Consider the following 19383-nt stretch of genomic DNA (forward strand, 5'->3'; position numbering starts at 1 on the left):
GTATCTTGCTCATTGTCTGTTAGTAAACCTAAAAAACTTAATATTTTGTCGGAAAATGTATAGTTATTTGAATCTGTTTCTTACCATAAATAGTAAATTATCTTTTTCAGGGTATACTTTTGAGCTAATAATGCTTTATAGTTGATGTTTAGCTATACTTTGTAGAGTTTCAGATAATATTCTATAATTGTTTAGGAGTGAGATTAGGAAGGCTTTATACTTATCACTAGCCCGTGCATGATAATTGGTTATTTTGTAGATATTCAGAACCTGTTATAATTCCATCCTTAGACTGATAATAGGTTTTATGACAACACCCTACTTGCAAAAAAGGTGATAGCATTTTCACAGTTTTTGTAAGAGGGGAAACAATTAGTCACAAATCAATATTCCATTCATTAACTAAAATGTGTATTAAGTAGAATTTTTAAAAAAATACATGCTTTTCATATCAGTTTTGTTCAAATTCTCTTGGAGAGAGATTTAACATACAAATGTCAATAATATTATAAATACACTCTAAAATATATACAAAAGCATAATATTTAAATGAAAAAATTACTTAGCAGAATTTTACATTTTCAGTGATGTTATACAAATGTTTATAGCACTTATAATAATTTGCAGATTTTTTAAGTGTGCTAATTTAGTTTAAGATAGTGGATTATGATCAGGTGTCTGACTATAGCAAGCTTATTGGTTTCTAAATATGGATGCCAAGAAATTCACCTCAAGAGTTAAGCCTAGGAGGTGAATTTTGATGTCTGTGTTGAGAATACATTAAGTTGATTATGACTGGTAACCCAGTGTATTCCCTGGAACATTATATGCTCTAGGGATCTAAACCTCACCACAACAATAAATAGGACATGATGGAGGGATAGATTCCTGTCCCAGAGACTGCCGGTGCTTTGGAACAGAGCTTCTCACTAACACTCTTCAAAAGAAACCGTGAAGAGTGGATGGGAAACAGAAAGTTTACCCCAGGGATCACTTCAGTGACCCTGCTGGACAGAGGCACAGAGAACTAATCTAAGGAGGTGGCAAAAACCAACACATTCTGGCTAGGCTTATAAATGCCTTTGGGCAGATAGCCTAGAACCTACCTATGAACCTATGAAGCTATGAACTACTTGTTACAGAAAAAAAATGTAGGACCACAAAATGTTTGTGAACTTTTGAGACCTTTGAAAGCCAAGAAAGTACTTAATGCTGTCAGGCAAAACAGCAGTTGCAAGGTAATTGCCCTTCTGTGGAATTAATAGAATTAAAGCCTGTTAACATATTCATTCTGTCACACTTTTTATTTATAAGTGTGACAAGACAGAGCATCTAACAGTTTTTAAAAGCTTTTTCACCTTCTGGTAGCACTGTTTGTTGTTAGTCTCTAGTGAGAGATCTCATCTTAATAGTGGTTACGTGCCCTTAGCAAGCTTTTGTGAAGCACCTCTAAGCTCTGTTACAATCATGTCGCATGCTAGAGATAACAGTTTATCTTTTCCAACTTTGGAGGGCTCATTTCCATGGAGTGTCCAGCTGCTTAGCTTCCATGGCATACGTTTGATAGTGTTCTGTTTCAGTCCTGTGCATCCTTGGCAAATAAGTAAAATACTTTGTTAAATTATATTTATATTTACATTTTAAGGCTGTTGCTGTCATATTTTTTGCATTACTTGACATGTCTCTGTGGTTTAAATCATTTTAAAATGTCCCTGAAATTTCTTGTCATTTGTTGCTGATGAGCATTCTTTAGGCAGTAATTCAATGTATTTGCCTATTGGTTACTGTATTCCTACACTTTTTGCTAAAATAATGTTGATTTTACATTAAGAAGGATAAGGTAGGGGGCATGGCCATGATGGCTAACTGAGGGCAGCAACTGGTGAAAGCTCCGTGTCTGAAAACATAACCAAAAAAAAAAAAAATTGAAGATACTTGTTTGCTACTTTTATTCACTAATTGTATGAGACAAGATTTATAATTTCAACTTCTTCAAAAACTATAATTTTTTGTCCAGATTTCAATTGCTTGGTTAAGAGAAAAGAGACTTTAACACGATCCACTCAAGAAATTGTACTTAGGAGTCTTGTGTTAAAAAAGACATCCAGTCATTAATATCTAGTATGCATGATGTATTACTTAAAATGGACAAACCGGATACCAAAATAGAAAGTTTCAAAGAAAAGACCAGAAAAAGATAGGACATTTCAAAAGTATTATGAAACAACAATGTGCACAAATCAGTAGCATGGAAAAAACTTTAAATGATCACAAAGGGAGCATACGTGAAAGTAAAACTCAGACGGAGTGTCTTTTAAAACATAATATATGGCTCATAAATAAAGTTGATGATTTAGAAAAGTTACATGAAATAACACTAAAATTTATGACATATCTGAAAAATATTAGGGAGAAACTGCAGTAAACATAACAACCTAGCTATATAAAACATTAAATCTACCTGAAACTTTATGTTTTGGAATTGAAAAGGCACATAGATCCCTGAGAGCACATTCAGAGAAGAAAAACTCACTATGTTCAATTATAGTTAAGTTTATATCTAGCTTAGAAAAGGATCAAATGTTTAAAACAGCATGGCCCAGTCCAGATATTAAAATAGGTAAACTTTTTGTCAGATTTGACAATAATTATTCCAGTATAGTTGTTGTTGTTTGTCTTTCGGCTTTTTTCCCAGTAAGGGGTCGCCACAGCAGAACTCCAGTCTGCTAATGATTTGCAGTAGATTTTTATGAAACGCCGAGGTGCCAGCTCGACACCCAACCTTCAACGAAGGCACACCCATTTACGCACGCATGTCTTTCGAACGCTACCCAACCGCGGGGAGGGCACGCAGACTCCACACAGAGGCACTCCCAAGCCAAGCTGAGAATCGAACGGGAGAACCTCTTGCTGTGAGGTAACAATGCTACCGCCGTACCACCACGGCATAATAATTATTCCATAGTAATGAGTAAAATAAATTCCTGCTTACAACTGATCAAGGAACTTAAAAAGAATAATATTGAAGCCACTTTGGTGTTTCATGCAAAGATCAAATTATTTATTTCTTAAGGAACTAAACTATTTGCCACGCTGGATGAGGCATCTACTTCTGTCAACAAAAATAAAATTATTAATAATACTGAAGAAATGGATTGGAACAGTATATCCCTCAAGAGACAGAGTGAGATGAATTCCTGGAAAAATGCTTCTAAAATGAAAATGCTTAAAAGCAAGTGACTTTTATTCTCTGATTGCAGGAATTTTATTTTCTGAAACAATAGATTTACCTTTTAAGTAAAATATTTATATTGGACTTTAAGCTTCAAAACATATATAAGTATGTACTTATATTTTAAGCTCAAACATTTTTCATGATAAGGAATATAAATGGTTAGTTTTACTGTTTTACAATATTTACAGTGAAAGACTTAATATATTTCCTTTAACTAAACCTACAAATGTATTTATAAATGTTAAACAAATACTTCCTGTAAGATAATGTCATTTAATTATAATCAATAGAATTAGTACCTTTAAAACTATATAAGTTAAGAATTGTATTTTGTTTGTTAAACATTGCTTAGTGTGTGCATGTGCATTGTTGGGTTTACTGAATGTCAGATCTAAGTAGTATGTTAATTAGAAGTGTTAAAGTGCTGGTAACTTTGCTTTCTTTGTTCCTGTGTGACACATTCCTTTCACATGTTGTTTAAGAAGCAAGCAACACTTAAAAAAAGCATTAGACCAAAAGAATGTTCCAGTTGTGTGAGAATGCTGAATTCTTGCTCACCTTGCTTCTTGTTTCTTGAGCTGTTTTTAAGAAAATCCAGTTCAAAGTTCATCACTGATGTCTGTGAAAACAGAAATAAACTTTATTTTTCTTTTTTTTTTCAAGTATATATGTGAGAGACCAACTCAAAATAATATATTTTTTCTTTTCTTAGGAGTGAAGAATTTGTAAAACAAAAGCTATAGTAATACTTTATATTGAGCTGTTGCTGACATATAATTTGATTATATTTTGTTGAATGTTAATAGCTTATGTTGTAGTGTCATTCACTCTAACTGTACATATTAATGAAAACAAGTAAAGATATATGTTTCTTACTGATTAGAATAGTTTAAAAGAATTTAGAAAAATGAGAAACTTACAAAGGAAATTATCGGCTACTGTGTGCAGTGAGTTGTCATTTTCATATGCTGTAATAAATTTTAATGTCAGGATGTGAAGCTTAGATCAGAACAGCAGTTCATGGTGGCTAAAAACACACACTCATTATAAACAAGCATGAATTATTTTTAATATAGTCAAGATTGCTTGTAATACTAAAATTAATAAGAAGAGAAAACATCTTAGTAATGTCATACTTTGGGACTCCTTAAAAATGCATATTAAAGATAGAATTGGAAAATGGACTAGTAATAAAATGAATGCGTGAGCTAAAGAGATGTTATAAATGCAAGATAAAATACACAAAGTGAGGTCTGAACAACAGACAAAGAAATCAGACAATACTGAAGCGATTTAAAAAAATCAATGACAACATATCAACGCATAAAGGGGAGACAGCATTAGAAAAAAATAAAATTACAGTTATGCAATGACTTCAAAAATCTACAGAGATTAGTTATTAAAAGTAAGATGTAAAGCAAAAAAGGCACAAATCAATACTTTCCAAAATCCTCACACTAATACGCTTACTTCAGACATAGCGGAAATGCTTAATATTTTAAGAAAATCCATGAGGATCTTAATTAAGATAAAATAATAAAAATTATAAACCTGATAATTATAAAATTAGAGCAAACGAATAGGAGTTCCACAGACCACCAAGGCTAAAACCAATACGAGTTTATTCCAAACATTAGTACTTTCAGGATAACCCTTCCACAGATGTACAACATAATAAAAAACACATTAGTATTTAAAAAACCCATAATCCAATCAACATGAAAATGCAATAAAACAATTAAAGCAATTAGATGTATGGTCTACGCCTTTTTAAAATGGGCTTTAAAGTAACTAAATATGATCTCCTCTTTCCATTGTGCGAGAACTAAATTAGCGTATGAGTTGGCACAGGGGGTGCCCATGGCAACCCCTCATTTTTGCCAAATGTGTTGTTTACAATGAAAAAATATATTGTTCTATAATACAATCTGTAACAAGCAAATAATCTGCATAACAGTCTTCTTATCAAAACAGCTATTATTTGTTAAAAAACATCTTACTGCTGTCAACCCATATTGATTAGGTATAATGGCAAATAAATTCTTAACATCTAAGGTAACTAATAAAACAGGGACATCAAAAACATTACTATTAACAAAATCGAACAGTACTGTCAAAAAGTGTGCGCTGTCCTTTAAAATTCTAGGTGCAGTAAGTATCACTAATTTCAACTTAGATTCTATCCACATGGAACAAAGTTCAGTGACCCAACCCCTCCCAGACACTATAGGCCTGAGGGGTGGGTCATACACATCTTTATGGAAGAGGAGATCATATTTAGTGCTGACCACGAATGGAAACATAAACTCATTTTTTATACATGTTTCATTGATTATATATATTTTTTTGTTGTGGGCTGGCACTAGTGAGGCTTTGAATGAATTAATTGAATATCTAGAACATTCTACTCATTTCCTAAAGTTCTCAGTACAGTACTCTTACAGGGGGATAGATTTTCTAGATGTTAAAGTTGAACGTTATATGGATGGATCATTTAACACTAGAATTTTCAGGAAAGCATGCTGGAAAATGGCATATTAGCCAAGGACAGCATGCACCCGGGTTTTGTTTTTAAGAATATCATAAAAGGGCAAGCACTTGGGTTATCTAGGTTATGCACTGATGAAGAGGTTTTGAGGGATGAAATGGTAGATTTTACATCTAGATTAACATTTAGGGGTTATAAGTATATAGATGTAGATAAAGAGGCCAATATGGTTTTGCGGTCCAGGGAAGGTATATCAGCACCTTGGTTTTCTTTACAAGGGGTAATTAATAGATCTCATTTTCCCCCTTTATTTAGTGGAACTGATGCAATAGGTATTAATGATCCATCTAGTAGAACTAATACTGTCAATAATTGTAGGAGGAATGCTAATAGGAATAAATATGGGGTTGATTTACATCTCACATATAGTAGTGATATTAGACAGGTATCTGATCTTATTAGGGGAAATTGGAAAATATTACAGTCTGATGATTCCTTAAAGGACTTGGTAGGGAATTCCCAGAATTTTGTCTTTAAAAGGAATAAAAATTTGAAACAGTTACTTTGTGATAAGACTGATATGAAGGATAGACATACTCATAGATTAGGTACACGGTCATGCACATGATATAAAGCTTGTGGTTTTATCTCTAGAGATGTTGATTTTAAGCATCCCATTATGAAGAGAATCTATAAACCTAAAGTCTCTGTTACCTGTCAAACCAAAAATATAGTATATGTGGCTAAATGTATTTGCTATCAGTCATTGTATATAGGAAAGACGAACTGCATGTTTAAAGACAGAATTTTAAGACACCTGTCTGCCATTCGTCTACAAGATACACAGAGTGCCCTTTTACAGCATATCACTGAATGTCAGGGACATTATTTTAATTTTATGGCCTTACAATAATGAGGGTGGCCTAATGGTTAAGGTGTTTGCCGTACAAGCGCAAGGTGCAGGGTTTGAGTCTCACAAGACAAGATAATTGGTTAGGCTTAAAATGGCTCACAAGGGCAGTTAGCCTAGTACTAATCTATGAAACTATATACTAATCTATGAACCTATATACAACACATCAGGGATAATCCCAGAGGGTGGGATTTGGCAGGTTATATGGAGTATTGTGAGACTAGGTGGATTACAGAGTTAGGGGCAAGTAGGTATCCAGGCTTGAATGGTGTGGTGCCTTTAAAGCCCATTTTAAAGAGGTGTAGACCATACATCTAATTGCTTTAATTGTTTTATTGCATTTTCATGTTGATTGGTTTATGTTTTTTTAAATACTAATGTGTTTTTTATTATAATGTACATCTGAGGAAGATTTATCCTGAAAGCGGTAACATTTGGAATAAACCCATTTTGGTTTTAGCCTTGGTGGAACCCCTTTTATTTTGCTCTGCGTTGTTGTCTGTACCTCGGACCTTTGGTTCCCTCATTTCTGGACTCTTTTTTTGGTAATTATAAAACTGACAAGTATTTAAAGAAAGTATTTAAAGAAAAATGTTACTAATAGATTAATGGACAACAAATATCTCTGTTGAATAAGCCTATTACCCTAATATAAGTTAAACAAGCTTAAAAAAGGGAAAATGGTAAAGCTCCAGGATTAGATGGTTTAAGTGTGGAATTATATTGAATGCTTCCACTAAATAGTTTATAATTACTGAGTGACATTTTCAGGATAATTCAGAGTGACAAAATGATTCCTGCTACAAGGAAATTTTCTAATTTTTAATCTCACCTATACTTAAACAAGGAAAGGATGATATATTAGTTTAATCAATATACACCTATTTTCATTATTAAATGTTGACTATAAAATATTTGCTTCCATCTTCACTACAAGATTAAGAGATATACCATTAGTTAATTTAAATTAATAAAGATCAAAGAGGATTCATAGTCAATACATTAATGCATGATAATATAAAAAGGGTAGCAACTATCTTAAAATTAGCAAAAGGAATAAACAAGAAATCAGCCCTAATTAGCTTAGATATCAATACAGCGTTTGACTAGAGCTGCTTGTTTAAAACATTAGAACATTTGCATTTCCAGAATAATTTATTGAAATGTTAAAAGACCTGTATAGAGACTCACTTTAAATATAGGCACAAAGGAAGGATATCCCTTGCCCCCCCCCCCCTGATTATATGCATTAGTTATCAAAACCTTAGCTGACGGTGCAAGAAGCAATAAAAAAAATGAATGACTCAGTTAGCAAGGATTGTCAAACTGATATGCAATGTTTTGCAGATAGTATTTACTAACTGTAGGAGATTTAAATTATTCAATTGAAGAAATAGATGAAGAAATTGGAGAGTTTCAAGACATATCACTGCTAGAATCTAATAATAATAAAACTGAAACTTTAGTGTTATGCACCAACATTTCACATTTAATAACATCATACGTAATCAAATGATGAGAGTAGGGAGAATAAATACTATTAATAACATGATGATAATCAAATGATGAGAGTAGGGAGAATAAATACTATCAATAACATGATGATAATCAAATGATGAGAGTAGGGAGAATAAATACTATCAATAACATGATGAATACTCAGCAAATCCTATATTTTTAATAACCTATCACATAGTAAGAGGTCATGACAACAACATATCACACTTAGATGCATGTTAATTTTCATTAAAAATACCTTTCAAGCTAGACATATCATAAGAAAACATTGGCACATACTTCAGAATGCAGATCAGCCACCTGGGTTAAACGATGTTATTAACATCAAATGTTTTTTACAAGCAAATAGAATATAGCATCAAATGTTTTATTATCATTATATGTAATATAATTGTAATTTAATACATTTAAAGATAGTGTATAAATTTTATACTATTTTTTTGCAGTGAATAATTTATGATATTAATTGAGTTTTTTTAAAAACATTGGTCAGTCATGGTGATGTGATTTAATTTAATTAGTATATAAATGGTAGTCACAATGGAAACAACTTTTCTGAAGAAGTTCATGCATTATTAAATGTGAACGAAACGCGTAAAAGTTGTGTGGTTTCTGGCTTTATTCTTGGTTCACGTCGTTTTCTTGGCATCTCTTTATCTAGTTCAGGTGTGTGTGGTTTTTGGTTTTTCAAGTTGTACACTTTAAACCAAGTATGGCGGGAGAAGAATCTAGCCAGGATGCCTTATTGAATTTAAGTATTCATTCGGTTCCCGAGTCGGGGTGAACCTTACATGATTTCATCAATATCACAGTTGCTGAAGCTGTTCGAGACGCTATGGCCCGGCAGATGGGAACCAGTAGTAGTACTACTAATGTGAATACTCCTTTGGTTTGCCCAGGAAGCAAGGGAGTTAACTTCAGTAATCTTACCAATAATCGTAGTGATGTTTCCAGTGATGTCATCAATGGTATAGCAAGTTCGGTTTCACCTCAAGTTGGCGTTTCAGCCGAAACGAAATGGGATGTACTTTTGTGTAAAGACAAGGTGTTCGAACAAACCTTTAGGATTATGGACAATCCGTTTTTTTCATCAGCTGGTGATAATAACAAACAAGTAAGTCGAAATGACAGTCCACTCATTACGGACACTGTGCTAGTATGTAAAAAAGACATTTTCAGTTTGGAAAAGTTATGTAGCAAATGTGTTTCTTTACAATTGGAAATATTCTACCTTGAGGAAAATGTGTGTTTAAAATGTGTTCCTTTTGGTTTGAGAAGCTATAAATTTCCAAATTGTGTAGCACAGGGTGATCCGCTTTACAACCAGTTGGTCGATTTATTCAACAATACAGGTCTGGCTTTTATGAATTTTTTAGTCGAACATTATAAAGCTGAATTGGTTACACTTAAAGAACAAACAGAATCATTGGATGCCAAGATACGGGCTTCCAATGTGTTTAATCAGGTTGCGACTTTGTATTTCAGTATAAACGCTAAATTAGACAGGGTTCGAGCTTCCATTGTGGAAAGGAAGCAAAAAAAGTTAAAAAGGGATTTGGTGGCTTACAACAACAACACTGCATACCCTGTGAAAAAGAAAACGAACAACGGGGGTATGTTAAATGGATTGGATAAGAATATCATAAATGATAGTGACAATCACGATAATTATGTTAACAATAATATGTCACCTGTGCAACAGTGTGTTCTGTCTGACAACAGTCACCAAAATGACTCTGTGACTGGTAATAATATGACAGCTAACACATCCTTTGCAAATGTTGTTTCCAATGGAAACAAAAGTGGTCCTTTTTTAACAGACAAAGCAGGGAATACCAAAGTTCCAAGATGGTCTGGGAAAGTACAAACGAGGAACAAAGGAAGGGGGAAGAACCGCAAAAAGAACTGAATTACAATATTACTATTTTGAATTTAACTCATGATTGTTTGCCTTCTAACATTACTACTGTACTTCAGAAAGGTGTTTCATTTATTCCTTCCAATAATGTGAACATTCCTAGACTCATAGTAGACTAAGTTGTACCTTAGGAAACTAAATTTGAAGTATATTTATGATGGTGTAGTTAAGTCTGACCTTGGGGAAAATGTTTTAAAGAAGAAAAGTACATTTAATCCCCTTTTGAATTCCACTTTGTTGGTGTTTGGTAGATTATGTGAACAAGGCTTTAGACATATGAGAGATTGCAGTCATAATATGGTGCAAAATTTGTCTCTTGATGAACGTAAAGCTTTGGATTACATTGCTAACAAGAGTGAATGGCGCATAATGAAAGCTGACAAGGGAGGTACAATTGTTATAATGAATGCTAGAGATTATAGTATAGCAATGAAGCTTTTGCTCAATGATCAGAGCTGTTATAAGACAGTCACCAAAGATTATATTTTGGAATGTTTTAAAAAAGTTGATAACATTTTATTTGACCTATTTACTCAAGGTAATATTGATAATTTAGTGTACGACTTTTTGATCAATGAGTTTCCAAGAATAGCCACAGTATTTGGTATACCTAAACTTCATAAATCTAGTAAGAACATACCATTTAGACCAATTGTTTCAGCCAGTTGTTCTAAAACTGAATTCATCTCAATATGGTTGGATAAGTGGCTTAATCCAATAGTGCAAAATACTAGGTCATATTTGAGGGATTCATGGCATCTGTTAGAACAGTTGCGTCATTTCACTTTAGGAGAAAGGTCATTCTATTTTGCATCGTTAGACGTGGTTTCATTATATACAAGCATTAACCAAACCATTGGAGTGGAATTTATGAGGGAATATTTAACTAGTCATATAAACATGGAAAACAACTTAGTCAGTACTTTATGTGCTTTGATGGATGTCATCTTAGAAAACAATTTTTTTCAATTTGAGGACACATATTTCCAACAAATTTCGGGTATTGCAATGGGTTCTAGAGTCGCTCCAAGTTTTGCCAACATAGTCATGGCCATGTGGGAAACTAAGTTTTTGTATTCACATCCTTTGGCCTGCAACATTTTGTTTTACAAAAGATATATAGATGATTTGCTTCTTTTATGGAGTGGAGACAAGGCATCATTCCATGAGTTTGTAGATCATCTAAACAATTCGACACATTTTCTGAAGTTTACAATTGGTCACTTTGGTGAAAGTATAGATTTTTTAGATTTACACCTTAGTGTAAACCAAGAGCAACACAAATTTGAAAGTGACATCTTCAGAAAGTCCAGTTTCGTCAACCAGTATCTACACCACGACAGTTTACATCCTAAGTTCATGAAACGTGGTGTAGTGAAAGGACAGTTTATTCGTTTAAGTAGACTTACCAGTAGAGATGAGATGTTTTTGGAAGAAGCTGACAAACTTTTAGCTTTCTTTATACATAGAGGTTATGATAATATATGGCTTAGAAATATATTAAAGGAAGTGCATTTGTTAAGGTCAGACGTTGCACGTCCCATTTTACTTTTGCCTGTTCCAACTTCTAGGGTTATAACTAATACAAAAGTTGGAACTTGTGGTGAGTACACGTTAGCTTTTCCCATTCCAATCTCAAATGAGATGACTTGGATTAGGAACATAATTATTGACAACTGGAAGGTACTACTTGGTAATAATGATTTGTGTTCTGTTATTGGTAAGGTTCCTTTATTCACATACAAAAAAACAATTAGTATAAAAAGTATTGTTGAAACCATCAAGTACACAAATAAGGAAGTATGTCGTCAAGGTACTTTTCCCTGTAATAATTGTAAACAGTGTAGGTACATATCAGGGAATAGTTTTATTTTTTTTAAACATTTAAGAAAGACTATCTACACTAAGGGGTATTACACTTGTAAGACACACAATGTGGTGTATTTAGCTGTATGTGATTCATGTGAACATTTCTATATAGGTAAAACAATTAGGGCTTTATATAGGCGCATTTATGAACACATTTTAGCTATAAAGAAAAAAGACATGTCCAATGCTCTTGCAAGGCATGCTCTGGTTTGTACAGAATTCAAAAAGTTTAGATTTTCAGTTTCGGAAAGAGTAAAAGATGACTTATTTTCTGGAAACTATAAAGTTTATCTAGAATGTAGGGAAGCTTTATGGCAGATCTTGCTGAATGCAGATCAGGCACCTGGGTTAAACGATGTTATTAACATCAAATGTTTTTTACAAGCAAATAGAATATAACATCAAATGTTTTATTATCATTATATGTAATATAATTGTAATTTAATACATTTAAAGATAGTGTATAAATTTTATACAAATTTTTTGCAGTGAATAATTTATGATATTAATTGAGTTTTTTTAAAAACATTGGTCAGTCATGGTCATGTGATTTAATTTAATTAGTATATAAATGGTAGTCACAATGGAAACAACTTTTCTGAAGAAGTTCATGCATTATTAAATGTGAACGAAATGCGTAAAAGTTGTGTGGTTTCTGGCTTTATTCTTGGTTCACGTCGTTTTCTTGGCATCTCTTTATCTAGTTCAGTTGTGCGTGGTTTTTGGTTTTTCACAACCACTGTTTGGTTACAGAAAATGGTCAAATTTGAAACAATTATTTGAAACAATTAAGAGCAGCCTTCCACACAACCTTATTTTCAGAGCATACAAAAAGGCACATTTAAATGTGGAAAATGTGTATGTTATAGTTACATTAATACAGACAATAATTTTTTACATCCAGTAGATGGTTCTGTGGCTACACTGAAAGCATTTGGTAACTGTAATACAAAGATTTTAGTTTACTTGGCAAAACATGTGTCATGCAATGTTTACTATGTTGCTAAAACAAATCAGAAATTGAAACAGTGCATCAATAGTCATGTATTTGTTCTTAACAAGGGATTATCATTTGTAACTGCTTATACTTCTGACATTGCAAAGATACTTTCTGAGGTGAGATATTTTGTTAGAATGCTGAATTTAAAGGACTCACTTGGTTCTGAATTTATACACAATGTAAGTAGTCTGAAATGCTCTAGTAGTTTTATTCCTGTGAATAATCCAATAATACATGTTTTTCAAAAGCTATTGAATGTGACATTTATGATATGCTTTCTGAAAGTAAGAAAAATAGGTTTTACAATCTTACTGCTAATGAACGCTTGGCAGTTTTATTGTTGATTAAGAATCCTGATATCATTATCAAGAATGCTGATAAGGGAGGTGGGGACATCATTTTAGATGCTTCTTTTTATACTGAGTCTATGTTTCAGATGCTAAACAGCAGTGATTATGAATGTATTGATACAACTAACCATAATCATAGTGTTGCTGCTGTCAATGAACATTTCCATATGCTGTTTAGTCAAGTGTTGATTAAAACTTCATTGTTTGAGTAGAGAGACACCAAAGACTCCTTTCATCTATGACATACACAAAATTCACAAGTCTCTGTTTAATCCACCTCTAAGACCGATTATTTTGGGTAGAGGTTGGATTACAGAAACAATCTCAACATTTTTAGAGACGCAGCTACGAGTAGGTTTGATTAAACAGGACTGCTCTCAAAGATATTAATGATTTTGTACAACAATTTTATACACGGTCAGTCAGTAATATTCTTGATATACACCCACATTTTACTTTTAATAACATCATATGTAATCAAATGATGAGAGTAGGGAGAATAAATACTATAGATAACATGAAGATAATCAAATGATGAGAGTAGGGAGAATAAATACTATAGATAACATGAAGATAATCAAATTATGAGAGTAGGGAGAATAAATACTATAAATAACATGAAGATAATCAAATGATGAGAGTAGGGAGAATAAATACTATAGATAACATGAAGATAATCAAATTATGAGAGTAGGGAGAATTAATACTATCAATAACATGATGATAATCAAATGATGAGAGTAGGGAGAATAAATACTATAGATAACATAAAGATAATCAAATTATGAGAGTAGGGAGAATAAATACTATAGATAACATGAAGATAATCAAATTATGAGAGTAGGGAGAATAAATACTATCAATAACATGATGATAATCAAATGATGAGAGTAGGGAGAATAAATACTATAGATAACATAAAGATAATCAAATTATGAGAGTAGGGAGAATAAATACTATCAATAACATGATGATAATCAAATGATGAGAGTAGGGAGAATAAATACTATAGATAACATGAAGATAATCAAATTATGAGAGTAGGGAGAATAAATACTATCAATAACATGATGATAATCAAATGATGAGAGTAGGAAGAATAAATACTATAGATAACATGAAGATAATCAAATTATGAGAGTAGGGAGAATAAATACTATCAATAACATGATGATAATCAAATGATGAGAGTAGGGAGAATAAATACTATAGATAATGAAGATAATCAAATTATGAGAGTAGGGAGAATAAATACTATAAATAACATGAAGATAATCAAATGATGAGAGTAGGGAGAATAAATACTATAGATAACATGAAGATAATCAAATTATGAGAGTAGGGAGAATAAATACTATAGATAACATGAAGATAATCAAATTATGAGAGTAGGGAGAATAAATACTATCAATAACATGAAGATAATCAAATGATGAGAGTAGGGAGAATAAATACTATAGATAACATGAAGATAATCAAATTATGAGAGTAGGGAGAATAAATACTATCAATAACATGAAGATAATCAAATGATGAGAGTAGGGAGAATAAATACTATAAATAACATGAAGATAATCAAATGATGAGAGTAGGGAGAATAAATACTATAGATAACATGAAGATAATCAAATTATGAGAGTAGGGAGAATAAATACTATCAATAACATGAAGATAATCAAATGATGAGAGTAGGGAGAATAAATACTATAGATAACATGAAGATAATCGACTTATGAGAGTAGGGAGAATAAATACTATAGATAACATGAAGATAATCAAATTATGAGAGTAGGGAAAATAAATACTATCAATAACATGAAGATACTCAAATGATGAGAGTAGAGAGAATAAATACTATAGATAACATGAAGAATACTCAATTAGAAAATATGGTCACTGAGTTTAATAATAGAGGGTATGCCACTGAAGTTACTAGAACTATTTGTAATGAGGTTAAAAATCAGCATAATTCCACCGCGAAGCCTATATTTTTTAATAACCTACCACATAGTAAGAGGTCACGACCGCAACAAAACACACTTAGATGCATGTTAATTTTCGTTAAAAATACCTCTCAAGTTAGACATATCATAAGAAAACATTGGCACATACTTCAGAATGTACCTGAACTAAATTCTATACTTCCATCACAACCTCTATTTGGTTACAAAAAATGGTCAAATTTGAAACAATTATTATGTTGTAAACAGCAGCCTTCTGTACAACCTTATTTTCCGAGAATGCAAAAGGGCACATTTAAATGTGAAAATGTGTGTGTTATAGTTATATTAATACAAAAAGCTTTTTTACATCCAGTAGATGGTTCTGTGGCTACACTGAAAGCATTTGGTAACTGTAATACAAAGATTTTAATTTATTTGGCAAAATGTCTGTCATGAAATGCTTACTATGTTGATAAAACAAATCAGAAATTGAATCAGTGCATCAGTAGTCATGTATCTGAGATAAATGGGTGTGCTTTAACCAGTGCCCTTTATGAACATATTTTAGAAAATGGACATAATCATACATTTACATTTTGTAAACTAAGTGATTTACACAATAACCTGTGTGGAGGGGACATTTTTCACACTGCTGAAATGTCTGAATACTACTGAATATTCAGATTGAGAGCCCATGTTTACCCTGGACTAAATGGCTATGTCTCTCTCAAACCTCTTTTGAAGGAACTACACAAATGAGTATAGCCATAAAATACTTTGAGTGAATATCTATGTACTTTATAAATTTGTGTAATTTTAAATAGTAATAAGTGGTCTTTTACATTTTTATCAGTATTTTATCACTCTCATTATTTTATCATGCTTTTGAATCATGTGATTTTAACATGTGACTAATTTATCATGTGATTTTGAAATATTTAACTGCTGCTACATTTGAGTGAGATTTGTTTGCATGAGGAAGCGTGGTTAGGTGAAAGTTTTTACTTGCCACATTAAAAGTTATTATTATTAAATGCTTTGGACTTCATTGGTTCTTCTAGTGTGACATGCTTTCCTGTGGTTTCCCTGTGACAAGCACATTTTGTCCAGCTTTGCAGATCTAAGCACACACCCTCACCCCATAGTGCTGCATACTGTGCACCTCTTCAGGTGCCAGCATTGCAACAAACCAGACTAACTGACCCCATCACCTGAATGTGCAAGGCAGCATCAGCTATTCACTTCCACAGTCTTCCACCTGGCTTCTCCAGCATATAAGCCACTAATTGACTTCAGGTAGTGTGTGTTGTAGTTACAGTATTACCTGTATGCACAAAGGACTCAGCATTGTACCATCTTGATACATTTTGGGCTGACTAATTGAATGATTCATTAATATCTATAAATGAAAACAAAAAGCAAAATTCTATCTAAAACAAATTCTATGCTGAGGAAAATTCCATTAAAAGGAGACATCATATTATCAGGCAATAATGTAAGATTCCCTAATTCTGAAATGACTTAAAACACACTGCATTATTAAACTATTGCCTTAGGTTTTAACAGCAGAACAACAAGGTCATTTTCTGATAAGAGCAAAAGGGACTAGTATCCATTATTTTAAATGAGTAATGAAGTTAGCTTACATTAAATGACTCTGTAATGTAATAGCACATGTTAATTCTGTTGCGTAGGCTATATTAGTCCAATAAAAGGTATCAGAACAGTTATGTCCTCTACTAGCAGTGAACAGCAAGGCACTTCTGCTTCTTTGTTTTTTCTGAATGAGATTAAGAAGTAATGATTTTCAAAAGAAAAATGTTATTCTAAATCAACTACTAACTTTCTGAAACAAAAACAGGGCATCTGTAAAGCATATTAATTGTGAAATATATGTACTTTCTAATTCTAAAGCAAGCAAAGTTTGAAAAAACAAAGTGTACACATTAACATATTAATACAATTTTTACATGCCACAAGGTGGCAGTATTTAAACAAGAACCTGTTACAAACAGAAATCCTTGACCACATAAGAACTGTGAATTCATTAACAAATGAATACATTGATTGACATTCACCTTTAAATTCATCGGGACTACTTTCAGGAAAAAAACAGACATAGATATAAATTTATATGTGTGTGTGTGTGTTTAAACAAACAAATAAATAAATATATTCTATTTTAATAAAAACAAAGAAGAAATTGCATAATACACTGAATTTCACTGTATGATTTTAGATACTCATTCAGATTTTAATATACAAAAAAAGGTCTTCGGAAAATTGAACATGGAGAAAGCATTAAGCTAAGCCATCATAAATAAAATAAGAATGAAGATGAAGATTTGTGCCCCTGTTGGGGTAGAAGACCTGGGAAGAACAAGAACAGAAACTCCCTGTGGAGCCCTGAGAACCATAAGGGCATTAAACAGACCTTGAGTGCAGGTTGCCATTAACTCCGAGGATCTTTTGGAGCCTGCAAAATATTGTCTATTTAGCACAGTGTCAGAAGTGTCCCTGTTTTTATGTTGGAAAAACTGAGAGGAAACTTAGAGACCGTGTCTATGAACATGAATATATTATTAAAAAATTAATTTATCTAACACCTTTGCTAAACATGTGAATATGAATGAGTATCATTTATTCTAAATATTTGGTCATTGATCATGTCCCAGTAAAGGTGAGGGGAGGGCCTTGGGAACTTTATTCGCAAAAGAAAGAGTTAGTATGGCAACTAATTTTTAATGCCTATTTTTATCCAGGGTTGAATGCCTGCTGCAGTATGAAACCTATTTTAGCATTAAAAGCTTTGACTAGATTGGTAATATTTTAAGTAAGTGTTAACTACCTTTGGGGTTAAAACAATTTATTTAAATAATAAGATAGTTTGGGCTTGTACCTGTCTTTGTTTTATATTTAAAATGTTTTTAAAAAATGTTTTAAAGAAAAAAGATGGCTGGACCTTTAAGACACTTGAGGAAGTGATGTAATGACTGCATCCTGTTACTGGAGTCTTTTTAAACAGATCTGTTACTGTGGGTGAAGAGTCTGAAGAAGTTCACATATGGTTTGAGTGAACAAAAGAGTTTATTATTTTTATTGAAATAAAGTTAACCGAAGGACTGATCAGCTTTTCTTCTGAATGTCATGGCTTTCCAGACCTGTAGCAGTATCTTGGATTTGAAGTTTGTGTCGTGAAATCACATGTATCATTTATTGTTATGAAATCCTCCCATCTTACCTAAGTAATTATTAAGGGTATATCCTCCAGATGCAGTAATGGCATAATCCCTCTCTAGTCTCCTTGTTCAGGCCAATCATGGAATGTACCACATTGTTTGGAATGTTTTTGGGCTATGAACGATTGTGTATGACTAAACCTCCTACTTCTCAGAAAAACACTCATTCCAAAGACATCAACCTTCATTGTGACATGGACAAAAACTCTTGAAGAGATAGATTCCTCACCTCAAGAATACCCTACCTATGGAACAAGCTTCTCCTGCTTGCTAACCAGTTTAAGCTATCGGCTTATTTCAAGTTCTGCCTTGACAACTGGATGTGGACTGACAAAATTAAAGCTGATGTAAACTGTAAGGCCTTCATTGAGTGTAGTGGCAAATCCTTCCAGTGTACCCTCCGTGTTGCATGGTTAGTCTCTACATAGTCTCTCATGCCTTCTGCCTAGCAAGAAGCTGTAAGTGTCTTAAGTGACCTCAAATTGTTATCACAATTCCATCTGAAGTTGGTGAGATTAATATGAGAAATGGATTCTACAGTAATGTTATAGCAATTGAGGACATCTTGTTCAGTACTAAACAGTACACGAGAAGTTTGTTTCTTGATATATACATACAAATAATAATTAGGCAATAATATTACATCTGCAGTAAACTATTTCTAAATTAGAAACACATACAGGCACTTACAAATCTTCTGAGATTGGCTGTATCAAATGTTTTGATTGGATGTATCAAATGTTTAACCAATTTGTGATCAATCACTGCTCCAAAGGATTTGCGTGATTAATGTACTGATACACGAGGACTGTGCTTTGTTGAGAAGGGCAGGAAGGCAAGAAGAAGGAGTAGATCTAGTAAAATGTCCATCATGCAATCAGGGATAAGGGAAGGCTGGCGTAGCTGTACC

This window comes from Protopterus annectens, chromosome 8.part1 (genome assembly GCF_019279795.1).
Source record: "Protopterus annectens isolate FY-2018-M chromosome 8.part1, PAN1.0, whole genome shotgun sequence".
In the NCBI taxonomy this organism is placed as follows: domain Eukaryota; kingdom Metazoa; phylum Chordata; order Ceratodontiformes; family Protopteridae; genus Protopterus; species Protopterus annectens.